We start from the raw sequence: 24,028 nt of genomic DNA, 5'->3' as shown, positions 1-24,028 counted from the left end.
GTATGCGGAGTTGTGTCAGGAGATTGACATGGGACCATAGGATACTTCATACTTGGAGCATCCACTTACTCAATTCGTTGACCAATCGCTTATAAGGGTACATAAGATATGCATTTTAAGTGAGATCTTTTTTTTAGGATTTATATTACTCTGCTTTGTATGATTTAAATTGATTATTCTAACATCATTTTTTGTCTGTGCAGGTGACATTTTCAGGATGAGTCAAGAGATGAGTGATGAGGAGTTACATGATATCTTCACACGCATGTCTCCAAACCAGATCGCAAGATTGAGAGACATGGCAGACCAGGAGCTGTCTCGGTCTTTGTCAGGGCGCTCTGCTAGATCTACTTCAACGTGATCAAATGCTTCAGCTTTGAGTAGACGAGCTCGATGCTCTAGACTTGGGCTAGAGGGAGGGAGTGCTTCAAGGTCAGGGGGATGCTGCAGAGATACAGAGGCAGTGAGCCCACAGTCGACACGGGATACAGGTATGACTCCTCACTCTCGTGGCGGTTCCAGGGAGCATGGCTCAGGCTCAGGTGGATGCTGTGGAGGCACGGACACGGTGTCTCCGTCTCGTCGTTGAGCTAGAGTTGTGTCACCTCCAAGATTTGTCACACATGTGGGTACATCTACTCCAGTTACTCCAGCTTTTCCTCAGTCATCAGCACAGGTGGCACCCCTATGGATGCCACTCTGACAGATATTACCTCGGTTGGTACATTGGATGTATAGGGGTCTCCTAGATATGCCCAGGAGCGTGGACGCAGATGAGAGAGGACCCATCTTAGGCATACCCCAAGGGGATATGCATATCTAATCGATGATAGGTCAGGAGCCATCATCATGAATGATGAGGGGAGGAGGGTGATGGCTCGCATGAGAAAGTTGTGCCAACAAGTTTTTCGGCACAATGTCTTAGATCATTGGAAGAATATACCGGAGGGGAGCAAGGACTACATAGTGGCATCCTTGCATGAGGAGTTTCCAGTTCCAGACTCAGTAGATAGATTTTCTATGGGCTGGATGATGGATTGCATGTGTGCATATATGTCACACAGACGATCCGACACACGCAAGGCAATCAAGAGTGGGGCTGCAAAGCCCAAGTGGTTAGATGCGGAGGACTGGCGCCGACTGAGGGAGAAGGCTACAGATTCTCCAGGACGTTGGAGTCAGCAGCACGAGGCGACGAGGGCACGACTCGAGGCCAGAGTGGTCCATCATCTTGGGAGTGGTGGCCACAGGACATATTTGGAGGACTTTGTAAGTTTTTCTTTTGTTTTGCTTGTTTATTTTTTTACAATATCCTTTGTACTGTCAATCATGTTTCTAACAGTTAGCATTTTGTTTTCTTTGCAGCACTCCATTACAAATCGTGATCTGACCGGCCTTGAGACTCGATATGCAGAGAGGCACAGTCTCACTTCATTGATCGACCGATTATATAGACCTGGCGGCCTCGTAAGTCACTCATCTTTCTTGTCTGTAGTTACCATGTTTAATTAGAATGCATTATTGTATGGTGGACTGATGTGTTGTTGTTTCTTTTTTTGCAGAATCCGCTCAATGCTCCTTTGCGGTGGGAGGAGCTTTTGGATGGTGAGGATATGTAGCTCGCCCTTGGATCCTTGGAGCTCACACACCTTTATTTTTTGGTCGCCTGATTTGTGTAGACATTTTCTATGTATTAGTGATATCTTCTCATGATTGTACCAATTGCTTATTATGCAATCATGTATTTATTTCATGTATCAATGTAATGATTTCAGTTGGTATAGAACAGTTGGTTTTTACAATGACAAGGGAAAATTTTGTTATTTACATTTTTTTCCTTTTAACATCGGTATAAGGCCTATATCTTGTAGTGATGTTTTTGGCCAAAGAAAAGTCAACAAAATGACAAAATATCAACTACTAAAACCATTGATAAACCATGTTGTATAGAGTCGAGTGACTCTAATATGGAATTAGACCTAGAGAAAGAGAGTAGAGATGAGGAGGAGAAATCTAAGGATGACAATTTTCGAAGCTCACAAAGTCCAAAAAGAAGGAAAAGTGCCACAAACCCTCACAAGGCACTCGAAAACCTATAGCTAAAACGCTCGCATATACATTTGAGCTTTGATTTGACCTTAAGACATTTGGCATTGGTTGTTAATTTTAATTTTGGGACACTTGGTCAAATCTTTGGATTTTGTTACACTATAACTCCAAATAGAGTGCTCTATAGCTCAATAGATTCCATTTTTCAAGAGCTTTCCAATTATAGGTCCCATCATATGGTTTTGAGAAACTTATGGGCATGTTATTGAGGTGCCACCTTTTTAGTATTCAAAAATGGGAACTGGGAGATTCCCAAACTCACTAATATTGTGTTCTTGGATATTACACTGAGCTTTGTATTTTATTCCTGGTTGAGCTTGAGCTACTTCAACTTCTACTCGTGTGCTATAGATTGTTGTATTATTTACAAGAGCAATCCCCTCCATTTAATGTTATTTTAATCATTGTTTGTGGATATCTCATTATTTGGTCCATACCTCTTATTTTCGCCTTGTTTTGATATGGGTTTTGGGGCTATTTACAAGTGCTACAATAGCTTGTTTGGTCTATATTATGCCTTTTTTTCCTATAGTAGTATGGCTGGTCATTCCAATGACAGTGCCATCTTTAACATTGAAAAGTTGGATGGTAGCAAAGTAGGCTATTGGAAAACCCAAATTTGATAGGTTTAGATACAAAAATCTTAGATTAGGCTAATGAAGTATAAAAACATTAACCCTCAAGGTCAAGACCAGGATGTATGGGATGACTTAGATGAGCTTTATAGGTCCAAAATTTTTCTCTCCCTCAAGAAGTAGCTTTATTATAATGTTATCAGAGATGGGTAGTTTGCATGTGATCTTTGGGAGAAAATCTGTAATCTCTATGATAATGAGCATAGCCCTACTTCTCAGATGTATAGGCTAAAGCAGCTTATGGACCTTTGTATGAAGGAAGATACTAGTGATTCTCAACATTTCAGCAAGTTTTATGCCATCATTGACTAGGTGTCATCGTAGGATATTGACTTTAAGGACAATATTTCACCTTTTTCCTTGTTGATCAAGCAACCTAAGTTTCAGGACACATTTTGTAGTGCTATGTGTATAAATATGCTCGAGAATGGACTCAAATTGTTTGATGTAGAGGATGCATACCTGACCAGAGGAGATAACTAGGAAGAACATGGATGCTTCTCATACTTGTCATGCTTTGATTGTTTGGGGTCACCGTGATGGCAAGAGCGGGAATGATTGCTGTTGCAGAGACTTGTGAAGTCTCATTTTAAGTCTGTGGATCGTCTCACTATAAGTCCCATGGACGTAAGTATGATTCAACATGCCATTATTGTGGGAAAACATGACATATCAGGCCGCAGTGTCACAAAATTCATGATGATAAGCATAAGGAAAAGAGAAAAGGGGAGCCACATGATAAGTTTGATGATTGCAACATTGTCCCTACTAAGTCCCATGTTAAGATCGAAGAGATTAATGCCAGCATCCCCTACAAAGTTCTGCTCTTCTTGCCTAAATAGAGCAGCAACTTGACTCTTATGATAATTACATACTTGCAGCTTCTTCTTTGTCACTGCTAGACTAATGCCTCACCTGCTTTTACTTAGTGTTTTTTGGTTGATGGATTCAGGGGATCCCTTTCATGTGACCCCTCATAGAGAGTGATTCTACTCCCATCACAGTATGACAACATCTATTCGTTTGACAAATGACTTGGTATTGTAGATAGTTGGTATTGGTGATATGTGACTGCAGTTTGCTTTAAGCAATATGTTTACTTTGCATAATGTTTGATATGTAGCGGCTCTCATAAAGAGTTTTATCTCTAGTGGAACACTAGATGATCAGGGTTACTTTGTTTTCTTTGGGAATTCTTCTTGGAAGATCACCCCCATGGGAACCTTGTTCTAGCACGTGGTGCCAAGTCTGGCACTTTATATCCAGTGGTTGTAAGTAGATCAACAGATCATGTTTGTCTATAGTTAGCTGTAGTTTCACATGTATCTCTTTGGCATTTTGCCATGGGCACATGCCCGGGGGGTCCATTAGGGTTACCGTATGGTACCATGTGAGTGTAAGGGAGGGGGGCTATTTAAGGGAAGGAAGGTAACTTTTATAAGGTAAGGGCCTATAAATAGGGGGTAGATAAGGGGTATTTTCATATATTTCTTGCACGCAAGTGACATCTCCTTATTACTACTAGTGAATCTCCCATGGGCACATGTCCTTAAAGGGAATGAAAATGCTTACTTATTTGTAGTATCTTCCATCCCTTGACTATATTAAGTGTTTTGAGTCATGTGATCATTGTTTATATACTAGGTAGACACGTAGTATGCATAAGAAGTTTGCCACTCTTTTTGCGCATGGATGAGTCTCTTGCTTTTGTTCATTATAATGTTTGTGAACCTATGCCTTGTCATGCATAAGGAGGCGGGAAGTACTTTATCATTTTCATTGATGATTACTCACATAAGGTCTATGCATATTTGATAAATCTGAAATCTAATGTTTGGCTACCTTTTAGTGTTTACTTGCATTGGTTGAGAACTAGTATAGGTATAGGCTAAAATGTCTATAGCTAGATAATGGGGGTGAGTATATCTTTAAAGCCTTTGAGGAGTTTGTGATGGAAGGGGCATGAAGCAGCATCAGTTGACCGCCCTGCACATGTCACCCTAGAATGGTATGGTTGAGTACACAAACAAGAAAATACAAGAAAGGGTCCATAGTATGCTAAGCCAGGCAAGCTTACCATAGCAATTTTGGGTTGAGGCAATGTAAACTTGATCAATTGATTTCCTTATAGTACTATTAACTTTCAAGTTGCAGAGAAGGTGTGGTATAGAAGACCTCCCTTGTATGCTCATTTGTGTGTCTTTAGTTATGAGACTTTTAGGCATGCACACAAGGACAAGTGCACAAAGCTAGATCTTAAGTTTGTAAAATGTATCTTATTTAGTTATGGGGATGGAGGTGAGATGGACTATCACCTATGAGATCCAACGGCTCAGAAAGTCATCTGTAGCCATGATGTAGTTTTCCATGAGAAGAAGATGCATAAGTAGTCTGAGCGGATAGTCAAGATATATAGGGTTATATTTCATGAGAAGCATCCTACTCCTGTACAACAAGCTAGACATCCTACAATAGTAGGTGGTGCTCCGGTGACGATGACTATGATGGTAGACAGAATGTGCAAGCTCCTCAGCCATGAGACACTTTGCTAGAGCTAAATGTCCTCTTGAGTGGTTTGAGCCCTCCATTGATTATGTGATGGTGACAAATGCAGGTGAGCCTCTCACTTATGATAAGGCCATGTGTCATAGTGATAGTCACTCTTGGGAGAGGGTGATGTAGTCAGATTTTGACTTTTTATAGAAAAATCATGCATGGGAGTTGGTTCCTTTGCCTGGTGGAAAGCGTGCATTGACAAGCAAGTGAGAATACAAGTTGAAGAGTACCTCTAGATGGCCCAAGCTTGCCTATGAGGTGAGATTGGCTACTAAGGGTTTGAAATAGGAACATGGTGTTTACTTCAAGGAAGTCTTTTGTCCTGTAGTCAAGATGACTATCCTACACCTGGTATTAGCCTTCGTTTCTCATTTAAATTTGGACCTTTATTAGATGGATGTTAAGATAGCTTTCTTACATGGGGACTTGCATGAGGAGATTTACATACAATAGCCTAAGGGCTTTGAGGAGAAAGGCAAGCAATACCTAGTGTGCAAACTCAAAATTTTCCTTTATGGCCTTAAGGAGGCACCTAGGCAAGGGTACCACAAGTTTGATGCCTTTATGCATTCATAGGACTGTACACGTAGTGATATGGATGTGTGTTTATATAGAAGAAGGCTCGTGATGGTAGTCTTTTGATTTTGGCACTCTATGTGGATGACATATTGCTAGGAGAGCTCCTAATGAGTTGAATGCTTTGAAAAGTGAGCTCAAGAGGAGTTATGAGATGAAATGCATGGGATAGGCCTCACATATTCTTGGGATATGCATTATGCATGATCGTTCTTAGGGGATACTTTATTGTCATAGAAGGAGTATATCCAAAAAGGTCCTTAAGTGTTTTCATATGAAGGATCTTAAACCTATGGGCTCTCCTTTTCCTTCTCATCTGAAGGTGAGCCAGGAAATTTTTCCGCAGTTTGATGAGAAGAATGTCGAGATGGCCAAGATCCCTTATGCATCTGCAGTGGGCATTTTGATATATGCCATCATAGCCACTTATCTTGATACAACTTTTGTAATGGGAGTTATGGAACATTGTATGGCTATACTTGGTAGGTGGCATTGGGATGCTATTAAGGGTATCATGAGATATGTGAAGGGCATAATAGATATGTGTATATTTCATGGTGGCTAGGATACAAGATTCATAGGGTACATTGACTCTGATTATGAAGGGCATATAGATAGTATGAAATCCACCGCTAGCTATGTGTTTACATTTGATGGAGGTGTTGTTTCTTGGATGTCTACGATGCAAAAATACATGGCTTTCTCTACCACATAGAAGCCGAGTATGTTACATCCATTGAGGCTTACAAGGATGCTCGCTAAGGATATCTTGTGGCATACCTTGGTATGACTTACGTGGTCCCTACACTGCATTTGGATTCTATGAGTGCTATCTAATTAGCCAAGAATCCGACCTTCCATACGAAGATGAAGCACATTGAGGTGGGGTACTAATTTTTCAGAGAGGTCATTAAGGGCAAGTCTACTAACCTTGTCAAGATCTCAACTAACCAAAATCTTGTAGATCTGCTCACATGAAAAGTCTCTCCATAGAGCATTTTGCCTTCCTTAGGATGTTGATGGGCATTGGATGAGATGACCTCTATTCCTCATCCTATTGTACTCTTTGTACACATTGTACTTTCTCTTTTCTTTTTTTTTTTCCCTCCTCACTTGAGACACACTCACCTTTAAGTGGGAGGTTGCTGGGGGTAAAGGGACCTATGCATAGTCACTATGTATTACTATACTAATATTACCCGCACCTGCACACTACAGGTGTGACGCAAGTACCCATCACTGTCACTTCATTCTTTATTATTTCAATAGCATTTGACTAAAGGGAAGGAGAGCCACACATTGTGACTCTTGGATTTCCCACATCTTGAGTCTTTCTCTCTTGCTCTCTTGCTCCATCTACTGCCATAGCTCACACCTCTCTTGCTTCCAATTGTTCATGTTTCTACTTGGACTTTTTCCCTTCAGCCTACTATAGCATGTCTGAACTGTGAGCCGGGTCTCTTTTTTTGGCGGGTGGGGGGAGAGGGAGAGAGAAAGTACACTATGAACAGTGACCAAGCCATGCATGCAGCTTATTTGTGGGGAAGGGTAGAGGAAAAGAGAGAGAGAGAGTAGGCTATGGTGATTTCTATTGTGGTAGTGAGGAGAGAGACAGAGTGAGAGAGAGAGAGAAGAGATGTAAAGTTGTACCTTGACCCCTCCCAGTCAAATGTGCCATGTCCACAATTAATAGCGATGGTCATTAGTAGCAAGCCATCATATTTTAATCCTTAAGTTTAAATGTTTTAATCCTCCTATTTCTTCAAAAAAAAACTCTTCTAGACAATGGGATCGTGGCATCGTGGTTGTTGTGTGGGTTGAGTTTCACTAAAGGTACAATCATCGAGCAACTAAAAATTGGTTTATTCTACAAAAAATTCATCAAAGGCATGTGGTTTTGTGCCACCAAACCATGTTTTTAGCTTGGTACTTTGGTTGTCTCTTGTTCATCGACAACTCACTTTGAAGGCGTTGCATGAACCACCTTCAATGCTTTCCCATCGCATAGAAACTGCCCTTTGCTCTGGAAGAAGAGTATGAATCCATTCGCTATAGAAACTAGGTGTTTATCACAATAGACCAAGTGTGCTAGATGCAATGAGATTAGAGATGGAAAGAATATAGAGCTATGGACTAATGGTAGGTTGTATTCTGTCGATCTCACAACAACAAGCGCCCGTCCATTCTCGTCATGTTCCTCATTTACTAAGGTTTGTTGGGGACAAGAGGGAAGTTCTTTTGGCTTATACACAGAATCTAGTAGGACATTCAAACATATTGAAGATGCAAAAACAATGGTTACTCCAAGAAAGAGCTGCAATGTGATGAAAAAATTGGAGGAGAGCCAAGGAAAAGCTAGCTATGTGTAGCAAGGAAAAAGAAAATGAAGCTCTAGAGGTGTGAGAGGCAGAGAAGTCGAAAGAATATCTAGACTCTCAAGCCTAGAAGCGAAGGTTTTAGGAGAAGAATAGCGGCAATACGATAATAGTTGGTCACTCACCCTGAACTACTTGTATTATTCCTCACTCTTACATTGTTGTTGTAACCATTTGGGCCATTATCCATCCAGAATAAGCAATAAGGAACGTGGAGAAAGCATCAGAAGCTTATAGCAACATCATTCCTTCTAAAGTTGTAAGAAGGATGTTGATCGAGAAGAGGTTTAAGAAGGCCAACGAGCAGTGCATTGAAAAGTTCCTACAAGGGTCTTGCCTAGACAAAGAGGACATCCAAAGCACCCTAGAGAGGGTGGGGATTAGTAGGCAAAGTAACTCTTAAAAGTTATGCAAGAGACATTGAAGAAGAAAAGGGTCAAGGCATCTTTGCTTTCAAAGCCATCTTCAGTTCAATAGACAAGATGGACAGCGAGTCTTGAAAGTCGTTGGTAAGACCTTTCACATCATATATAGCTATCCAAAAAAGAAGAGAGTGCCAAACTATGACAACTGTAATAACATGTTCTTTGATCTGAGGACATTGCTCCTAATGAATGAACCATGGTAACTCGCATACGTTCATCGGTCATGTGATGACTATGGGCTTCATTGGATGGGAAATTGGTATGGGAAATTAGTAAATACATGACTTCATTGGTTAGAATATTTTGAGATAGGCTCCACTAAGACCAAAGAATATAGTGCCTTTATACTACCTCATGTTTGTACTTATAATGAGGATCTTGGTTCTTTTATGGAGATGGCAGGAATCCTTTTGCTAAAGAATGCTGAATTGAAAAGGAGAATGCTTGCATTAAATGCTACTTGGTGTAGTCATGAGGGTCAAATTCAACCATCCTTATAGGATATGAGCATTTCATTAGGGCATGTGAAGAGCTTATTTGATATGCTCAATGCCCCACCCTTGTTAGGTACCACCAATGATCCAAGGTGCTTTAAGTTGTGAGGACTCCATTATGAGGAGAAGCCATTTGTGAGCATGAACATTAGTTGGGTCCTAATTTGTATGTCAGATAAGGTCTATGTCACTGGATGGCAAAAAGGTGATCTTTTGTGGATCTAACCTTTGGATCATGTAGATAATTATGCTAATAGCAAGGCGAGATAGGATGCATCAAGCTGGGGGTTGTGGGAGTTATCAAGCACCCCTTGGCTAGAGGAGTCTTACGGGGCCAGTGACCACCCTGGGTCTGGGGATAGTGTCCCTAGCCTCGATGAAAACAAAAATATTCCTTGGTTGACCAGGGAAGGTTCATAATGTGGTCAGACAAGACGACTAGACTAACTTCTAGGGCTATAAAAGGAAGGCCTCTCCAAAAACATCCTCAATATATCACTTCTAGGGAAAGATCCACTTCATCTATGGAAACAAGACATGCACATGCACTAGCTCTACGTCTTACTCCACACCTAGCTCCATGCCGTGCCCAATACCCTCATCCTCTAATATTGAAGCTATTTTCTCTTGAAGGTATATGAGGAATGTTGAGATCAGTGTTCATTACCCTATTGGGATACTAAGCTAATTGATTGCATTTAAAAAAATGTGGTCTATTGTCTTTATTCCTATTATTGTTTTTTTTGTAGTTGTGTTTTGGAGGAGTGTTAGTGAGATTAGGCCGGCCTTGATTATAATTGCTTTGCTAACAATTCACTTGAGCCCTTTTTGCATAGGAAACATGTTATGTTGGGTGAGTTTTTTATTTTTCTTGAGTAGGATGGTTACTAGTGGTTGCACTCTTATTAAGGCATCTTCTAGATCAATAGATCTCATCATCTTCAGTCAGCCACCATTGAAGAGAGGATTTAAACCTTGACAGAAGCACACACTTTTTTGCTCATGGATATGTGGGGAGAGTATTTTTCAAAGTCACAAAACAAGAATAGTATCCCTCCACAATAAACCTAGCTACTTCAAGAAGAAGTCATTCATCCTTACGGTGTGATAGGTAGGTGATAGGAATTAGTTATGAACTGCCTCCTTGATTTAACTCCAAGTCATTGTAGCTCCTAGGGAATTTAATATATGTATATCCTCTATATCACATGCATTCAAGGCCTATTTGTAAGTATGCTTCTATGTGAATTTTCCCTTAATAAAGCATAACCCTTTTTAATTCAATCTATAACTAACCCCTTTATACGGGCCCCTTCTGTATGTAAAAAATGTGTAAAAATTGTATTTTAGAAATCCCTTATTTTGAAACCACATGATACATATATATATTTATGACTCAAGTCGTGAAGTTGTGGCTTCAAAAATAGCTTAATTATCAGGCTATCACTAATTCCACCACAATTGTGCTTCACTTTATCAACCTTAATTATACAATCATTGCTTGATTTTCTCTATTGGTTCCTGCAACAGAGAAGTAGTGTTCCATCTACTCAATCATGGTTTTGGCATTAACTTCAACCTTCATTTCTTATCCATTAAATTTAGGTAGCCTAACCTGCTTGAGAGAAAACTTTCTCTCATTTTCAATCAAGTCAATAGTAGCATGAGTTGAAGGTATACTAGTCAAGTGAACTTGAGGATAATTTGATCTCTTAATTCGACCAATACTTTTTTTTCCATACTTTGCAAAACATAAAATTTTCAACTCGACTTATCAAATTATTGTTTAGAAAAAAAATAGTTTCATCACTTTAACAAGATCTTATTTTCAATGTTTCTCATACCATCCTAGAATTTAATGCATTTGTTGCTTGAGCTTATGTCTAGAAGACAACACTGGATCCAATAGTGATAATATATTGCTAAACGTAACAAGATTTAGATCCAAAAAAGAGATTTATATTTACATACTATTGTTGCACCATGGGCTATACAGATTTTACATGAGGCTTTCCAAACAAGGCTAAAAAGTTTTAGATTAGGGGTTTTTGGAGGATATTTTGGTAGTTATATAACCTCAACTATGGACCTTAGATAGAGGTATGGTGGAATAAGTAGGAGTCTCCTTGCAAATATCTAGTGCTAGATATTTCTTGGATAGATTGGGAAACTCCTTGATCTTGTTATTATTTTCACTAGATTGGCCTGTTATATTTAGTTGATTTGGTCAAATAATCCTAGTGACATAGCAATAAACCCATTGGTTTAAGGTCATTGTCTCACCTTCTTTGTGGACCATAAGATTAACATAGCTTCTATGAAACATGAACAAATGAACTAATTGAAGCCTTTCGACTCAACATAGCCTCCATAAAGTAAATTCTAAACTGATCGTATGGTCAACATAGATAAAGAAATATGTGGGCATCTAGCCCTAGCCTTGATATAGGGTCCATTGATTCGGATTGAATTGGTAAGCTTGAACGAAAATGATATGGAAAATTTCTTCTCTCAAGGTGAAGCTTACTATTCGACGTCTAGGTGGACTCCATGAGTCGAGGAAAATTAGGGTACTCATTAGGGTAAGAGCTGTCCATTGACTTTCTTAGGGTTTGGTCTTACAACCTAATCAAGCATCATTTTAGGGGAATGGAGACGAGATATTGCCTTATGGAGTGCTAAGTATGTAAAGTGGTCATCTCTTGCGGTACTTGCTTTCGAGAAATGGCACATATCATACACGTTCAAGCCCCTGGAAAGAAACTCGTTGCATAGGTATGAGATGTGATGCACATACCCAGAGAAAGAGAGAGAGAGAGAGAGAGGGAGGGAGGGAGGGGGGCCGGGGGGGATTGCGAGTGTGAGTACTAAGCCAACGAATGGGAAAACATGAGATGAGCCACCACCTGCCCTTTTATAATAGCAGAGCCTTTGCAGGGTCTCTCTCTCCCCCCTCCCCCCCGGGGGGCCCAACTGCGCCTTTGCAGGGTCTCTACTCAACATAGATGGAGCCTTATTTGGCATACCTGAGTGCCTCGATTGAGCCGATCAGTATACATGGAAGATGGAGCTCGGTTGGTCACTACTCAACCCCCATCGGGCCATTCCCTTCCCTTTTTCATTTGCTTGTTCCTTTCCTACGTCTGGAATTCTTCGTTAGCTTTATCATCTTTTCATTGTCTTGTCCTTTCGAACCATCATTCTCTCTCGCCGTCTCCTTGAGTGCATAAGAAGCCTGCATTTACTCTTCAAATTTAACATCTAGCATCGATGTTAATGTGTTTCTGGCCCTTAGGAAAGCAAAACACATGGCCCGCACCGTTGTTCCTTGAATTACGAGAATAAGTAACCTTTTCTAAGACTAACCTCCCATCAAGCAAGCGAAGGGAGTAACATACTCCATGTTACTCGATTCAAATGTCTTGTTGCTCCTAGGTTGCCTTTTTTTCCTTGGCTCTTTTAAATATCTAACTTAATAGAGCTCAATTATAATTTATGTCTTTATCAATTTCCTTGGTGTAAGAGAAAATGTAGTATATATTACGCTATCTCAAACATCGTGAATTGATCCTATAAAAGAGCAACTGTTCAAATCCCTTTTTGCCGCTTGAAAGCAAATACCCCTCCTTTAGGGCATAGCTTGTGTATGAGTGAGCACGCAAACGACTAATCTCCAACACCACCAAGCTTTTCTATGGGTTCCATCTACACTCCACATGTATTTTCCTTCTTGTTATTCACAAAATGAGATTAGCTACTCTAGACAATCCTATGCTTAACTTTAGCTATTGTGTAAGGCCTCCTTCCTCAAGTAGTTAAAAGATAGGACATCAAGCTTCACCAAGCTATGTTGAGGCCTAAATTAAAGAATCAACTATCTTCTATTCACATGGATTCATTTCTGACGTTGAAGAATGCTTAGGGGATGAACTAGCAAGAGAATTCTACTACTTTGGATAAAGCCACCATATGCTTCCTATTATGGAATCATGGTATTTATCAAAATTCATTATGAAAATAAGATGATTTTTACTTGATTTATTTTTCTCGACCTTATCAATTTACCATATGATCTATGACTTGTTGCACATGTGCACATCTATGACAGTAGTCATGTTATACTTGATAGATCAATGGAAGGATATTAATGTGTTTTTGTGTTGTGGAGAACATACTATTATATGGACTTATGTGGAATAAATATTTTGAGGAAGCACATTTTGACACGTAGGAATTAATTATGATTGAGCACTTAATAGCATGGAATTATAGTGTTTTTGTGTGCTTCTTAGCACAAACATATTGTAAGTGCACATGCACATTTTATTTATCTGGATAGATTGATTGTGCAAGGCCTAAAAGCTTGATTATTATTTTTATAAATCTTTGTTTAGGTGTATTTGTTAGAGTTAGAAGTATTAGAGAAAAAGCTTGGTGTTCATGCAAAAAAAGTAAAGGCCTAGAAAGGAGATACTTTTCCATATTATTTTTAAGCACAAAAACTTGATATAATTTATAAGTACATGAATGCAAGAGGTGCTCACCCATGCATGGGGAGAAGCTTGTACCCAATCTTGTGTGGTGCATACTTTTCTCTATTTCTTTTCTTCCTTGAAATTTTTAGTTTCATGAATTTCTTATTAATGTGTGTTATCATATGGAGAAGGACCTCAACATGAGCTTTGTAGTGGCCATTTTCAACCATGGTTTCTTCATCCCATATATGAAAGGCATCATTATTACCATCATGAGAAAGCATCTATTTGTCTATCTATTGGTCAAAGCTATTACATACAATTTTGTTTTCCAAGATTCCTTTCTCTCATGAAATTGGGTTTGAATCCTCTTTCCAGGATACAATCCTAACTTTTCTTTCCTCATAACTACATGCAGTCATACTCATGATTTCTTTACGAATAGTGGTTTTCTTGTTTCTTGTCTTTGCTTATCGGTCTTATGAGCTAAGTTTGAAGAGAAAAGCTTAATTCTATCAAGTTTATAAGGCTTTCATTATACACCTAAGATTTATAAAGCCTTAGTGCAAGGGCTTTTGACACATAAGATCATGCTGCCTCTGACCAAGGGAATTGGTGTATTACCGTGCCATTGGATGCCTATAGACCTCATTAGTCGCCACTCTTTTTTTTGTGAATTGTTTTCTTGTTTACTAATAGTATTTAAGAATAAAATTATATCTAACGTATTGATGCAACCTACCAAGTTGAGAATAGTCCCTCATGAGTAATTATTCACCAATGCTTATATTGATGGTTGCTTTGATTATTTCTTCCAAAGTGCTTTTGCTAAGCTTATTACTAAGCTAAGTCACTTAAGCCGTAGGTCACACAAAAGCTCTCAAGTACTGCAAGTCTGCAAAGTTCAAATTCTGCAAGTATTCTAAGTCTAAATCCTGCAAGTTAGATAAATCAACTAAGTTTTGCAAGTTTTCAAACTCTGCAAGTCACATAAGTCTGCAACTCTGCAAGTCAGACAAGTCATCTGAAGTCAAAACTGACTTCTGTTCAAAACTCGTAGAAGGGCTGTTCCTGCGCAGAAACTCCGAACTGCAAAGTTGTTCATTGGAAGGTACTCTACGCATACGCAGGTTTGCTGAAGCATTTTCAGCATACGCAGAAGGATAAAATGCAGATTTCTCAAAAAGTACAAATGCCGCAATAGTCGAAGACGAAGATTGTGAAACCTATCCAAAAATATATAAGCCTTGTATACCTGAACTTGAGCTACACTCATCCCGCTAACTTGATTTTGAGAGTGAGAGGTCTTTTGAGTTTTACACGATGACGGAACCACAAATGGATGATTTAATGGCTGAAGGCGACCTAGCTGAACCTATGATGGAGCAAAAGTTGGACTTAACTATGATGCAGTTGGATGAAGAACGACGAGCTAGGCAAGCATTACAAGTTCAATTGGCTAATTTACAAAGAACGACTACCGACAAAGAGGAACCTCAATCTGAAGATCTTATTCGACGTACCATCGACGCGACTCTCGAAGCTCAATCCATCCGCAAGGAAGCAAAGATAAGTAAAAGAAATTTCAAATTCCGTACTTTCAATGGCACTCGAGAGGGAAAAACTGTTCTTGCATTCATTAGTCAGTTTGATGAGTACTTTCATGAGGAAACCTATGCAGAAAAAGATAAAATCAAGTGTGTCACTAATCATTTAGTGGATAGAGCATCTCTTTGGTGGACCGTGGTTCGCAAGAGTATAGATTGTCCCGCTACCTGGGAGAATTTCAAGAAGAAGTTTATGCAGAATTTCCTTCCTCCACAATTTCATGAAAAAGCTTTAAAGCAATGGGACCTTCTTCAGCAACGAGATCGTGAGCCTATTCCTCAGTACACTGAATGCTTTTGGAATGCATTACTCCAGTTACGCATGCTTGAAGACGTACTTGAAGCGACACACAAGCGCAAGTATATGTCTGGACTACTTGGGCATTACTACGCTGAAGTTAATATGTTCAAGCCTGCAACTCTTGAAGACGCAATTTCACTAGCTCATGACACTGAAGACAAGCTGCGAGGAAGAGACAGACGTCCACAGCAATTCCAAACCAATGGTAACTATGGATTTAAGCAATTCAACTCAAATTTTAGAAGTTTTAATCAAGATCGTTTTCCTTCATCATCTTTCCGTAAAAATTGGGCAAAACCACCTACTTTACCATCCAATACCAACCAAAACCCTAAGCCTATTCCACAGCCAAATCCTAATGTCCCTAGACTTCCCGCCATTGCAAATAATGTAACCAAAGCCAAACCTATAGTATGTTATAAATGCCACCATCCTGGACATCTAGCAGCAAATTGCCATTCAAAGAAGCCACCTGTCCATATCAACTACCTTGGAGCAATGGAAGATGACGAACATGAAGAAATGCTTGATTTCACGGAAGATAAGGACGACATTACCACTCCTTCGGATACTTTACCAGGTATGCCAACTCCACATTCGTTATTGACAATGAAATGTTTAGTGCATGGAAAGGAAAAGATTATTTTGCATGATGATGGTAGTACTCATGATTTTATTTCTGCAAAGCTAGTAAAAGAATTGAAGTTACAGACTGTACCTATGCATTATCGCATCAAAGCAGCATTTTTAGGCACTAAGTATAATGGTACGCAGGAAGTGCATGACTTAGAAATTCAAATTGGTGAATACATTGAAAGAAGAATTTTTCTAGTTATACCATTACAATCCAGTGACATTATTTTAGGTATGCCTTGGAGTCATTAGCATAACCCAGATACAGATTATTCCACACATTCAATTAATATTAATTTTCAAGGAGAACATATTACATTCTATGGTATGCATGCATCTAATGCTTTTCCACTACTTTCACATACTCAAGCTAAACATGCATTACGCAAGAGTAGTAAATCTTATCTCATTTGGGTGAATGAACTGCAAGTTAAAGAAAATCATATGCATCCTAGGCATAAATAATTTCTTGCACATTTTAAAGACTGTTTTGCCGAAGACCTACCACCTGGTTTACCTCCTTCACGTCCAGAAGACCATAAGATAGATTTGATTCCTGGTACACAACCACCTTGTAAAGCACCATATAGGCATAACCAGATAGAGCAAAAAGAAATTCAAAGTCAAGTTGAGGAATTACTAAATAGAGGATTGATTAGACCTAGTAGTTCTCCATTTGGTGCACCTGTTCTGTTAGTAAAGAAAAAGAATAATACCTATCGTATGTGCATTGACTATCGAGCTTTAAATAAGATCACTGTAAAGAATAGGTATCCAATTCCTAGAGTCGATGACCTTATGGATAAACTGCAAGGTTCTACCATATTTAGTAAAATAGACCTTAAATCTGGTTATCATCAGGTGAGACTAGATAAGTCAGACATATTCAAGACTGCATTTAGGACACAATTTGGTCATTATGAATTTTTAGTAATGCCTTTCGGATTGACTAATGCACCTGCTACATTTAGTAGAATGATGAATCGTATATTTTTGAAATATCAGTATTGTGTTATTGTCTTCTTTGATGATATTTTGGTATTTAGTCAAAATGAGAAAGAACATTATGAGCATTTGTCATTGGTTTTCCAGTTATTAAAAGATAATCAACTGTATGCCAATCCGGAAAAGAACGAATTCTTTAAAACAGAAATTGAGTATTTAGGTCATATTGTATCATTTGATGGAATTAAAGTTGACCCTAAGAAAATAGATGCAATATTGAATTGGCCTGTACCTAAAAATGTGCATGAGTTACGATCATTCCTAGTTCTTGCTAGTTTCTATAGGAAATTTGTGCGTAATTTTTCATTACTTGCTTTACCATTAACTAAACTTCTGAAGAAAGGTATTGTTTATCATTGGTCCGATAATCAACAGAAATCCTTTGACTTGTTGAAACATGCATTAACCCATGCTCCTGTCCTACAGTTGCCTGATTTCAATAGACCATTCTTCTTAGTAGTGATCGATGCTAGTGGATCAGGAATAGGAGCCGTACTTATGCAAGACAATCATCCCATAGCCTATTCTAGTTGTAAGTTGAAACCCTCTGAACTGAAATATTCCACATATGACAAAGAATTATTAGCTGTTGTACAAGCCTTAAGACAGTGGAAACACTACTTAATGGGCTTTGAATTTATGATAAAAACTGATCAACAAAGTATTAGACATTTACTTAGCCAACCCCAAATCTCTGACCGACATATCAAATGGGCATCCTTTATTCAAAGTTTTCATTCTATCATTCAATATCAACCCGGTAAAGAAAATGTAGTGGCTGATGCATTAAGTAGAAGACCTGCCATTCATAATATTTCTGTTATATCATTTGATTCTTTGATTGCTATGAAAGATACTTATCATCAGGACCTTAATTTTCATACTGATTGGAATAAATTAGTTCAAAATAACTTGATTCCTATTGATTCATTATCTTATAATGATGGATTTATGTTTTATGAAAAGAGATTATGTGTTACAGTTTCATTCAGATCTTTTGTTTTGAATGAGATTCATTGTCCTCCATATCAAGGTCATAGAGGTATCATATCTACTTTACGTACATTAACTGAAGATTTTTATTGGCCGCATATGGACACTGATGTATCTAACTTTGTTTCTGAATGTTTGATTTGTCAAAGAGTTAAGAGACATCATGGTAAACAGTATGGATTACTTATGCCTTTATCTATTCCATCGAGACCATGGGAACAAATTTCTATGGATTTTATTACTGGTTTACCTAATACTAAATCTAACCATGATATGATTTGGACAGTAGTAGATAGGTTTAGTAAACAAGCATATTTCATTCCATGTAAGAAAACTTTAACAGCATCACAGGCAGCACAATTGTTTTTGAAAACTGTTTTCACTAACCATGTATTACCAAAAGTTATTATTTCTGATCGTGATTCTAGATTTTGTAACAACTTTTGGATTACTCTATTTGCTAACCTAGGCACAAAAATTGATTTCTCATCTGCATTTCATCCAGAAACTAATGGACAAACAGAAGCCACTAATAGCACTATTTTAGATCTTTTACGTGCTTATACTATTACTAAACCACAGACATGGGATACACATTTGCATTTATTACAGTTTGCATATAACAATACACCACACACATCTACAAAGAAAGCACCGTTTGAAGTGATTTATGGTTATAGATTGTCTACACCTATTGCATCTTTATCAAATAGAATTCAGAGTGCTGATGATATTGCTAGTATGCATAATACTATTTTTGATGAGGTTAAAGACATGATTGCCAAAGCCCAGCAATCATATACCAAACAAGCCAATAAGAAAAGACAAGCAATGAATTTCAAAGTTGATGACTATGTTTGGTTGAGAATAGAAAAATGTAGATTACAAAGTGTAGATAGACACCCAGTTGTGAAATTAGCCCCTAGATTCTATGGACCATTTAGGATCATTCATAAAATTAATGACAATGCATTCAAGTTAGAATTACCACCTCACTGGAAAATTCACAACACATTTCACATTAGTTTATTAAGACCATTTAGAGGCCAATTACCTGTACACCCTGTTTATGAAAACCCACCTTTGTTAGAGGAAGAGATTGAAATACTTGAACCTGAAGATATCATAGATACTGATTTTATGACCACTTGAACTAGCCGAAAATATTCTAGATATCTAGTTAAATTTAAGAACCATCCTGTAGAAGAAGCACAATGGATGCACGCTAGAGACTTAAATGCTTTCCCCACTCTGTTAGCTCCACATTGAGCTAATAGCAATTGAGGTCAATTGCTATCCCACCCCGGGGGTATGATGCCAGGAGGCATATTTCACGGTGGATTCCGTGCCACGGTGGATTCCGTGAGATTTTACGGTGGATTCTGTAAACTTTGATGACCGGGGCTCATACACAAAGTGGATTCTTTGTGCGAGAAGTTGATGGGGACGCTTGTCCTTTTCGGGCGTTTCATTGATTTAGCGTGTACATGGGTGATTCCATAGCGGGTGATTCCACAAAATGCATATTAAATTAATAAACGTTTATGAGTTTAGAGTGCGCACTCGTAATAAATTAAGGTTAGGATTGATTTCTAACCAGTTGATTTATTTATGTAGCTGAAGATTGCTAGGTATTCACTTTTGTCGGTTTAATTGTATTATTTTATAATGATTGTGAATGCTTCAGTTGATGTGTAGAGATAGCAGCAGTGGCGGAGGAAAGCATTGGAGGATAGCGAGTATTCGATTTATTACTTATATTTTGATGGGCCCATACCTTAGGCATGGCACCTATATTTTGTCGTGCCTATTTATTGAGGTGTTGGATATTTATTATTATTTTGTATGCGCGTGGGCACACGATTATGTTATTTGTACTTGGACATTGTATTGGGCATGCCAGACTCTTTGGGCACCGCCCATTAGCTTTATTTCTATTTTGTGCTAAAGCAAACTCAAAAGCTAAAAGCTTGCTATTTTGTAATTTGGGCTATTATTTGAGCTTGAAGATGATTAATACATAAAATACATGCTTTGTGGAGCGCTCACACAAGGCATGGGGGGAGATTGCACCAAATTGGTCTCTTGTTCATGTCGTTCATGTTTTTTACCTTGAGTTTCGTGCAAAAAGTAGAGTTCTATTGTTCTTAGGGACCTTCCGGCATTCACTACGCTAGCGTACAACATCCGATCTGCGCACCAAAATCAAACTACTTTTTGTATATCAAGGAGGTTTTCGTAGCTTGTTGTAGTTATTGCATATATTTTTAAGTACAAAATCATGACATTTTGATATCACCATCAAATCCAGAACATGTAGAAACCCCAAAATACTCAAAAAGCTTGAAATTTTGATTCCAAATGAGGGAGAAAATAACAAAACTAAAATTTAACCTTGTTTTCTTGTTTTTTGTGGAATCTTATTGCTTGTATAAAGAAAGATAAGAAATATTTCTAAAAATTAAATCACATAAAGAAAATAGCAAAACATTCTACAAAGAAATCTTATTTTGATGAAAGCATATTTCAAATATAATATTTTGATATTATTTATATTAAATGGATAAAATAAAATAAAGTAATAATGCTAAAATAAAGACCAATGATTTGTCAAAATTACTACTAAAAAGTCTTAAACTTGTAATTCAAAAACAAAGTAATGTTTTAAATAATACAAATTATTGTGTAAATGCATTTTATAACATATTATACTTACTTTATAGATTTATCTAAATATGATTTATTATTGATCATTCTTAAAAAATAGTAGTTTATCTAATTTTACCTAATAATATGCTCACCATAACACTAAATATAGTAGTTCCCTTCCATCTATCTACTAAGCACAATACTAGTGTCATACCCAATTCTTATGTGTAAAGGTCATGATTATGCATCAACTAGATAATGAGAATCTATGGATAAATAAATGGATATAAGATCATCTTATTTTTTAATAGGTATCATAATATCTACTACATAATCCCATGGTGTAAATTGATTCATATCAAATCCTTAGCCCTATAAACCAACAAAAAACTCACAAAATAACAAGTAATTACCACTTTTCATAACATTAAATCCCTTAACAATCAAAAACCACCAAGCCAAGTGGTCTTGACCTCGATAGTGATTTCGCTTTGGAGAGGATAATGCATACATTAAGAAGACTGATTGGCTAGCATTGTTGCTACGATCCCAAATCTACCATGAGCTTGCAAATTTGTCACTATCTCCATATCAAGGATTGAGGGATAGATAGTGTTTCTTTGACCATGTCTTCCTCTTTGAACGACAATCCTATTTTTCCTTTAAAAAGATACTAAGCTTTTTATACACTTAAAGTTTTTTTATTTCTTTATTTTTGACAAGATTCTAGATCTATTAATTATGAAGAGTTAATCATAAGCCTTCAAATTGAGGCTGAGTCATAGTCCTTTGAATAGCCTTAGTATTGGAAAAAAATGAGGTTGTATCCATTGTGGGTGGTTTTGGGAGAAAACATGGTTTTGTTATAAGGAGAATAAACCATCAAAACTCACATATCTAAGATCTTTAAAAACACACACTTATCATTTTGATCTAGTATCATACTAATCATTGTTATTTTATATATGCTTCGCATCATGCATGCCTTAGTTTACTAATGACAAATTTTGGATACATGCCCATTTATATCTATAAAGTTTTAAACTCAAAGTTCACTATCTTTTTTCATATATCTCAATAGAATATAAGCTTACAGACTCACATTAAATAGCTCTTATTTGTATATAGATTGTATTTTGCATCACTCTCTAAGAATTATCCAATATATATTCTTTACTTTATGTTATGGAGGATCTATATATAATTAAGCTACTTCCTTTAGCCCACTAAAATTTCTTATGCTAGATGACCTCAATAACCAAGGACGTTTATCTATACGAGTCCAACCTTAAATCATAACTTTTGAATCTAGAAATGTCACATAGGTTTTGAGACATTTTTGTATATTTGCGTTTTAAAAGGAGAAAACTAGAACATTGAAAGGCATCCAAAGATCAATTTAGTTTCAAGATTTACAATTACCTTGGGCATTCCTCCTCATCGGTAGATTCATACTTCTTTCCATATTAGTTTGTTAAAACTTTTTAAGGGACCCCTAGTAGTTACTCTTACCATGGATAATCCTCCATGGTTAGAGGAAGATACATAAATTTTAATACATGAAGATACATAAATTTTAATCTTCCATTGTTAGAGGAAGATACATAAATTTTAATACATGAAGTCATTCTTGACCATGACTTGACTAAAACTAGAATTGGAAATCAATATCATAGATACCTAGTAAAATACAAAAAACATTCTATGGAAGAGTCTCAATGGATTCAAAAATCAGCATGCGAACATAAATGGTTATCATTCACACTTCATGGGCACAAATTCACTAAATGAGGTTGTGTGTCATGAAAATCTCTAAGATCTTATTTTCATAATAAGGTGCAGATTTGCATAAGCTCCTTAAGGACAATGAATATATATTATTCTTCCTTTGTGTTTTTCAATAGTTTTGGTGATTTAATTCTCTATTATATTTTCTTTTCTTGCATAAATTTATAGACTACGATATAGGCTACACAAGTGCATACAACAATGTAGCATACACATTGTCTATGCATAACCAATAGCTGCACTAAGCATAGGATGGGGTAGAGTAGGTCAGGCTATGATTAGGCTTTACAAGAAATACTATTAATAAATGAAACTCAAACTAAAAAATGCATGTCTATCTTTTCTGTATTGCAAAGAACACGATGTGTACAAAGAGTATGAAAGATATTAGTAGCCTTATGCACACTTAGTTTAGCATATCTACATTTACCATTTGATTGAAAATGGAGTAGCAAATCCTTCTATAAGGTTCTGGTGAGAACAATACTTCTATGCGTTGTCATTGCGTTAAGAGTTGAAGGTCTACCACCGGGGCTTTTAGTGCAGAAGAAGAGTTTAGGATTCAAGATTCAGGAAGGGAAAATGGATTGGGGTTTAATAAGATCCGGGATGTAGAAGAGTTCAAGCCTTTTTACTATGTACTTAGCATACATGAACATAAGGAATAAGTCTATCTTGATTACATCAAATGCCTCTGGATACATACATCATATCATAAAGGATATTTTCAGATTCTCATTTCATTTATGAATGTCAAATGCAAGCTCTAATGGCATTAATTTCAAGTACATAGATGGATTTCAACCCTTTGGATCAAGTATATTGTTGATAAATTCAAATGCATCCAAGATTTGGGCCAAAGATACATGAAATGAATTGAAGAAGTATAATTTTAGCTTCAGCCTTGTTTTAAAACAGAAAATTTCAGCCCATAATCAAGTTCAAAATGAGTGCATAAACTCAAGAAGAAGCACTTCTGATCATTCATGAACAATGTCCTGAAGAAAAGAGGTCATTTCCTTCCATTTTAACCATAAAATCCCATGTTTGCTCATAAAAATGGACCATAACAGTGGGCTGCCCTGTTTATGATTGGTTATTTCAGCCCATAACAGCCCGTATGTCTTTAATATCCTCACCCTTTACTTGCCCCAAAGCCACTCAAGTACTTGGGTACAAGTCGGGCTTCATTGGACCAAGAATAAGGTAAACACGATGAGAGAAGTCGTGCATAAGAGCAGGCTGAATACTCTTCTCTCAGATTTCCCTCTTTTATAGACTGTTTCAGCATGCATTTTCATCAGACCAAAGAGGCAGAGAAGTGGAGCTCTCACCATATTTACATCTTCACTAGTTGGGCCTGTTGATCTTCAGTTTGCATGCTCCATTTCATGCACCATAGCTCCA

Source organism: Lygodium microphyllum, chromosome 6 (genome assembly GCF_053477565.2).
Source record: "Lygodium microphyllum isolate KBCC chromosome 6, Lygodium_microphyllum_v1.1.10, whole genome shotgun sequence".
NCBI lineage: Eukaryota > Viridiplantae > Streptophyta > Polypodiopsida > Schizaeales > Lygodiaceae > Lygodium > Lygodium microphyllum.
This window is presented reverse-complemented; position numbering follows the sequence as displayed.